General features: G+C 58.0%; 1 long non-coding RNA gene across 1 annotated transcript; it reads right to left on the minus strand.

Annotated features, from left to right (window-relative positions):
* Window positions 1-648: 648 nt before the first annotated feature.
* LOC121160182 lies at window positions 649-7565 on the minus strand. Its single transcript, XR_005884513.1, has 3 exons — window positions 7494-7565; window positions 1235-1334; window positions 649-700 (listed from the first exon to the last, which is right to left on the minus strand). It is a non-coding gene; the product is annotated as an uncharacterized LOC121160182 (long non-coding RNA).
* Between the last annotated feature and the right edge of the window lie 268 nt (window positions 7566-7833).

Consider the following 7833-nt stretch of genomic DNA (forward strand, 5'->3'; position numbering starts at 1 on the left):
TTTCTTGCTATTTGTGGGCAGACGGCAAAGAAAAAAGTTTTAAAAATCTCTACCTAAACTTTTCATTTTTTGGCTCACTCTGTCCAAATATGGTCCACCTGTTTATGTTCATCACACTCTGAAAAAGTTAACACAGGCTTAAGACGGCTGGCCATTGTGCACGACATGATTTTACAGTAAGAGCTGAAAACAGAGGAAAAAAATATTTGGCACTGACCAAAACATCTATACCCCCCTGCACCCGCTTGGTGACAAGCACTCCTCACATGACCATATGGCAAGAAGTGCCACTGGAGTCTACCACATGACCAAGTCAGACAAGGACCGCGGCTCTGTGGCCCAGCCAGTCTCCTTGCCCTGGACATGAGGCAGTTCTTTACACAGCTCCTCCCACCTGCCACAATCCCCGTCAGTGCAGGAGAGTACACATCGCCCATCATGAAGCAGACCCTAGTCCCTGGGAATTTGCTCTCAGGACAGGAAGATGCCAGGGCCAACAGAGATCATGGTGAGGGACACAGACAGCAGACTGGCCCTGCCTTGAAAACTGCTCAGGACCTAGCCTCAACGTTGACACGATTAAAGGTACTCACGCATAGACAGAGTCAGGCAGCGCCTAACTTCATAGGGGCAGGTTTTACTCTATGACATTGGAATGTATTGAGACTCCAACATTCAGAACAGGTCACATTAAAGGTCCCTGAGAGAGGAGGAAAGAGGCGTTAGAGATCTCACCTTCATGACTTTGACCCACCACTACCAACCAATTCCACCTCCTCCCAGAACAGCCACTGCAGGCCCAGCCCTGGCACAGCCTTTGTCCATCACCAGGTCCATGAGCAAAGCCAGGCAGCACTGAAGTATTCTGCCCTCAGAGACAGGATTGAGGAAGTGCCACATGGCAGCCATGGGTGCGAGAACTGTATTCTGCAGGTGAGGCCACCTGTCCCAGGAGGGCAGGAAGCTGCCATGGGCCAGTGTCCTCTGGGACGGCACTGGACACGGCCACTGTGGCCTGACCTGATGGGAAGGTACCACGCCCACACCCCCAACCCCACCCCGTCAGGTTCTTGGGAAAAGCAAGCCACCCACTGGACCCTCTTCTGCTAGTGAGGCCACCCCCATCGCCCTCACACACCACTGTCCACACTCAGTAGGCTCCGATGATCCAACCCCACCACACCTTTCCTAATGTCCAGTTCAACTCCAGTGAAGTCCCAGCCCCTACACTTACAACGTTGCTCACTAACGGCAGTGCCATTGCTCTCCACCAGAGGGAGCCCCACGACGAGCAGTAGGGCAAGCAGGATCATGGTTTCCTGCAGGAGCTGAACCTGCAGGTGAGAAGTTAGCAGCAGCTTGGTGCCAGGGCTGCAGGCTCCCCGTGTCCCCCCCAGGACAAAGGGGAGATCTCAGGAGCAGTAACCATGCACCAGCTTACACACTACACGGCTGCGGTGTCAGGAACGCCCATGGATACAAGGCATGGAAGGTCAGGAAGAGGGGACTGCGGGGCCACAGAACAGTGGCCCAAAGAAAGCCAGTTTACTCACATGGCCTTCTTAGTAAATGAGGGCTTTCAAAATCATCGTGAGAATACTGCAGGTGGAGGGGAAGAATTATCAAAATATCTTTTCAACTTGGAAATATATTTTTTTGTTGTTGTTGAATTGCACAATTGTGAGATGTGAGCACAGCTGACCGTACTAAGAGCTGTCTCTGCAACATCACACTTCCGTCACGCCAAGTGCAGTTTCTTTCCCCCACACAAACCGCTTCTCCCGCACTCTGCACACAGCTGTGTGCCCAGGGCTTGCGGTCCAAGCACAGGCCCTCTGACACGGATGCCTCTGTCCGTCCCCCACGCACAGCTGTGCCTAACCCCTGCGCTCTGCTCTCAGATCTTCCCTGCTGCTCCTCCGTTCCCATCCAGAACCTAAAGGATGCCTTCACAATTCCTCTGCACCATTTCCCCAGCCACTCATTGTCGATCCGGTCTGAACCTCATTCTCGCCTTGCTCAGTAGTGTTGCAGGTGCGAGCGAGATCAAACTTAAGGTTTACTAAGGAGACTTTATTAACTAAGCTTGGTGATAATACAATAACAAATCACAAGTCCATACAGCAATCCAACCAGTCATAATCCAATGAATCACATCCTTAAGTCCATCCACGAAGCTGAAAACCTATGTCCCAGCTTCCCCAACAATATAAGTTATCCTTAGAGACGTGCAACGAATAACCCGGACACACTCACAAAGTCCTGGGCACACTTACAAAGCCGCAGACATTCACCTTTCCCTGGCTCCTCTGCCCACATTCTACTACTGCTAGGCCATGTCTCTCCTGGAACTCCTGACGGCACACAAACCAGAAACAACGTTATTATAACCATTGCCCCTTCTAAGCAGCACAGAGGGACCATGCTCAGGGCAGTACCTGTGCTGGGTCAGCCAAGAGTCGAGGTGCCAGAATAATGGAAGCACCTGGCCAGAAAGAGAGAGAGCCCCTGCCTCATGGGCCTTTTAAAGGGGCTTGTGAGGGGTGTGGTTACACAACAATGCAATACCATCCCCTCTCAGTTGACAGGTCTCACCTAAGTGTTGTGGGCTAAGGAGTTGATTAGTGCTCCTTGGGATGTGCAGGAACAGGAACTGGGCTTGTAGCTAACAATGCCGAGACTAGCTGGACTTGTCTGCATCCAATATCCTGGCTAATTTAGGAAGGGGGCTGTTGAGCATGCAATTATCATTCCATTGTTGTTAGGACCCACCTTCAGGACAGAGGGTAGGGGACACAGCCACATTTCACTTGCCCACTGTCAAGGGGTGCTGGCTATCACTGGCTGCACCCGATAACAGTAGCTCACTGGGTCCATGCGACCCCAAAGTTTAGAGGCCAGCCTCGCGTCTTTGAGCAGGCCCTCCAGGCAGATCTAGTCCCTAGTATTCTTGCGCCCAGCACACTTCTTCAATATGTTGGTGCTTATCTATGCTGCAGTCCCTCCCAAAGGACCTGTCTCCAACATACCACTAGTGTTGGGAGCTTTCCAGCTGAGAAAGGTTATGGGCTAAGTCAGAGAAAGTGATAGCTTCCACTTCTGTCACCGTCCTGAGACCTCCTGCGCCCCCACTTGCTCCACTCCCATGGCCCCCAGCACGCATTATACTCCCTTTGTCTCCACCCGCAAAGCACATCTCCTCTGTTTCCTGGGCCAGATTCCAAACTTCCCTCTTCATGCTAAAACCCCATACAAAGTTCCAAAGGCAAACCAGATCGTCCCTCACAGGAGACCTCCCCCTCACCATCCCCTTCCCAAACTCTGACGCAGGCGCTTTCCCAAGGCCCTACACCTGCTCAACCCACAGAAACCCCCTCCTAATCTACACTCATGGCTCTCGGGCACAAAAACTCGGTTTCTGGTCCAAAAGGCAGGGGACTCTCCCACCCTGGGGCCTATTTCTCCAGGGAATTCGACAGAGTTCGGCACGGCTGGCCCGGGGCCTAAGGATCCCGGGAATGGCATCCTCCCGTACCTGAGCCCCAGAAAGCCGCCTTCCCTCGGTCCTCACAACACGACCCTCCCACGGACTGCAAGAGCTTCCCAGCTACTGCCTTGTCAGTCTACATCACCATCTTGCGCCCAAGTACCTCATGTCCCCCCTCCAGCCCACAGGCACTGTCCACTGCTGCCTCTCTCAGCCCAAGACTTCCTGCCCTGACTTCCCCCTTCCCATGACTGCATGTCACCACCTCACGCACACTCATGTGCCCAAGCCCCTGCTTGGTACATCGATGGCAGTGCCTCCAAATGCCCCCTTTACTGCTGGGTTGGCAATCACCGAGGGCTCCCGTGACAATGCCTCCTCTTCCCCACATCCCTAGAGGGTCCCTGAGGCTGGGTCCCCGCCTCAACACACAACCTCCCAACAAACTGTTACCGTTGATCTTAGCCAATGGACAGATCATACACACTCACACAGACTGTCAGCATGCCTCTAACACCGTCCACCCCGATGCCCACTGTGGTCAAGACGGGTCTTCTCACAGCCCGAGGGACCCCTGCCACAAAAGGCAAGCTGGCTATAGCTGTTGCCGTCGCTGCCCAGCTGCCAAGCGCAGCCACTCTCAGTCACTGCCAAGGCCGCCAGCAAGACAAAGAGGACTTAGCCGAGGTCTGCTCCCACACCACCGACCTCGTCAGGTGGGCGCAGCACCCCACCACACCAGAGCGGCAGCCTTCGCACCTCAGACCATTCCTGACTCCCACCGACTCCTCCCAGTAATCCCACCAGAGGCACAGGCAGTCCAGTCCCTCAGTCTGCCTTCCCATCCTCATCTTCGGAGCTGGCCTCCAGGGATCTCTGACTTCACTCCTTGTCCTTTCTGCTTCTGTTCCTAGCGCAATGCACTGTTTGCAGTCCCAATCACAGTCCTACCTGAGCTGGCCACGGCCGTGGCAGCAGTGCCCCCGAGCCACTCCAACTGGAGTGAGACACTGCCCCCAGCACGCCTCCGCTGCCAGGAAGGCTGCTTTACTCCTGTGCTGCTGCCAGCCTCAGGCCCGTCGCTGGTCCCACACCTGCCACACGCTCCCTCCAGCTCTCCTCCGCAAATTCGTACACACAGCACGTCAACTTCTCTTCAGCACATTCTTGAAACAAAGCTTCCAGGGCTCTTCCTGCTGGGTCTCTACACACAGCTCCTCAAGGGCTGCCAAGGCCCCCCCTCCTCCTTCCAGCTCTGGGAAAGGGTCACGGACCGGTCAATAGCACACGGATCAGAATAACACCCACGCGGCAAGGGGAGAAACACTGACGCTCACCACGGCTCGCCGGCCCCAGACTACTGCAAGGCTAGGGCCTCGCTGATCGGTCAAGCCCCTGGGTGCATCACGCCTTCTTCCTTGCCCTTTTCCTGTGCACTGAGTTCACTGCCCCACATCCTCCCACCCGCGGGACCTGTGCTCCACCTGCAACCTGACACTCTTGCAGACCCCAGCTCCAGGGAGCATCAGGACTCCTCACACCCCAGGGGAGCGGCCTCTATGGCAACTGCTCCTCAGGTTCCCCCTTCACCAGGCAGCTGGCGGGGGGTCACTACTGAGATGCGCTTCTGCTCCATCTTCACACATCAGCCACGTGACGGGAAGCTCACCTCAGCCCTCTGTCCCACTCACACACTCTCCTGCTTCCTGACGCCTCAGCCGCCTCCCACCACGCCTTGCCCCTCACCCAGCTCAACTTCCTCCAACATCTATCCCGAGAGGCTGCACAGCAATGCCCTCCCCGCCCGGCCCTCAGCTGCCTCGTGCTATAGAAACCCCACCCGTAACCGAATCTTGCCCTTGGGCACGCGTTTGCCCCGTGTGCACGCCAGCAGCCGGCCACCTCTCCGGATTTCTTGCCTTGACTTGTCCGTCCTGGCTCAAGCCTGCGTCCTGGCTCCTCCCGGCCCTGCCGTCCTTATCCTTACACATCTCTGGGCTCAGCTCTCCCCTGGGGCACCTACCTGCTCCATCCCACGGGGATTCAGCCCAGCTCAGCTCAGCTCGTGGCCCCGGCTGTCTCATGAGCCCTCTCCACTGTGCTCTGTCATGTCCCTTCCGCGTGGCGGGAGAGGTGCCCACCTGCTCTGACGCACACCTGCTGCCTTGCTCACCGCCAGTGTGTCTCACGCCTGAATTCTGTTCCAGCTGTCTCCTGGAACCTTTCCATGACTGCTGTGAGAACAGCATACAGAGGACAGAACAATTATGGTTTCACAAAGGAAAAGCTTTCAACAGGACTTATCAAAGGAATCACATGAACGTTCTGAAACGAAAAACAGAAGGTGACCAATTCCACTGCGTCAAGACACCAGTTGACATCTCCACGTCCCGTATCCAACTGCCTGCATTCCAATCTCACTCTACTTCCCGACCTGCTGACCAGCATCCTGAAAGGCAGTGACCACGGCCCGCAGACTTGGCCCGCTGCCGCCGTCCACGTGGGGAGTAGCTGCAATTCCCGAGAGCTGCTCGCAGCCACACCCAGGCACACGTGTCCCGCGTATCAGAGGAGTGCACTAAGTGCCCCCAAGTTACAATCACACTCATTCTCTCTCTTCTCTCTCCCCTGCCTCTGGCCTCCCCATCTTTCTCTCCATCTTAATGAACGGAGCCAAAGACAACCTCAGGACACACAGGACAGATTTGGGGGAAATCTTCAGACAACTCTTACGGAGAACTAGACAAACAGGAGGAACGGAATGGAACCGAGAAGGAGATGCACAGAGGAGATCGGCGGGGCACAGCACACCTGTGACTGGATCGTGCGAGGGGGACAGTGAGCGGGTTGGGAGCCCGGGCGACATCTTCCAGGAGCCAGCAGAACCAACAGAAAGCTCAGCGGCTCCACAGAGGAATCAGAGGGAACAGAACCGTGGGCACCCGGCAGCGTGTGAGAAACAACAGCCTGAAGGTAGACCAAGTCCCACCTAGGAGACCAGAACCCGGGAACCTGCAGGCTGCCAAGCAGGAGGACACAGGGGGGCTGGCCAGGCCTGCTCGGCATGGCGGCAGGGAAGGTGGCCTTCAGCTTGGCCAGCAGAACTGGGTGCCCTGCAGAGGCCCAGGCGCCAAATGAGAAGAGGGCCGCCTTGTAGCCCGGGCAGCGGAGAGGAGGGCACAGCATCCTGAGAAAGCACGCCCCAAGCCGGGGCCAGGCAGGAAGAGGGGTCAGGAGAGGCGCCTGCAGCCCAGGGCTCCATGAGTCTCAAGAACGTTTCCTGCCTGGGCTGGCCCAAGCAGCGTGTCCTCTGGTCCCTTGGAAGTGAGGAGCACAGAGCAGGCGCCTCACCCGCCCACTCCCCACTGAGACTTTGGGACCAGGAGGGAGGAGGCAGGTCAAGCTGGCTGGCAAGGGTCAGAGTCAAGGCGCAGGCCCAGGGAGGAGGGCAGCACGACAATGTGGGCGTTCTTGCTCACCCAGGAGGAAGCCCCAGCCAGTGGTTCCCACAGCCCGCAACAGGTGCAGGCAGGGGCTCAGCAGACCCACGACCCACTGACCACGGGGCCTGGCCGTGAGCAGTGCAGGCCCGGGACGGCGCCAAGGGCATGGCGCCCAGGAGGCCCAGGCTGTGTGGGGGCAGGGGCGCTGCCACCCCAGGGACCAGGGCTCAGGCAGGCCAAGCCAGCACGGGATCCAGGCGCGGGCACTCCCGCAGGGAAAGGGGCCTGGCACGCCGAGGACGGGGCTCTGCAGGGACGGCTTGGTCACCCGCGAATCGGGTCCTCAGCAGAAGCCCACAGCGGCCGCCTCAGGCCCTGACCACGGGCCCTCAGGTGCCAGCCTCCCTCGCCCCTCCTTTCTGGAACCTTCCCCCCGTGGCCGGTGGCTGCCGCCTCAAGCCAGAGCCTCAGCCAGCTGCCGCTCGCCCCCACACGGACCCCCTCCTCGGACCCACTCTCTGTGTGCCACCTGCCTTCAGCCACACGGACGGCAAGAGGCCTACCCGAAAGACGCACGCACTCAGGCTGCCTGGCGCCTCCGTTGGCCTGGAATGTTCTAGAAGGCCTGGTGGGGTGGGGGGCACAGGAAGTGCCTCTTCTGCCCTGAGCGTCCCGCAGCCCCGCCCACTGCCGCGAGGGTGCGTGCATGCGCCAATGGGGCCCGCACCAGCAGCAGAAGGGGAAGTGGAGAGTGAGCGCTGGAGCCCCGCCCTGCGGCTGCTGGCCATGGTGACTGTCAGCCCCCAGCTTACTATCCCTTCCCGTCCCATCCCATCCCTTCCCGGGATCAGCTCGCCTGTGGCCCCAGCACCATAGGCCTGGGCTGGTGTGTGCATGGCAGCT

Source organism: Ochotona curzoniae, unplaced genomic scaffold (assembly GCF_017591425.1).
Source record: "Ochotona curzoniae isolate NIBS_2020 unplaced genomic scaffold, NIBS_Ocur_1.0 contig_4389, whole genome shotgun sequence".
Classification (NCBI taxonomy): domain Eukaryota; kingdom Metazoa; phylum Chordata; class Mammalia; order Lagomorpha; family Ochotonidae; genus Ochotona; species Ochotona curzoniae.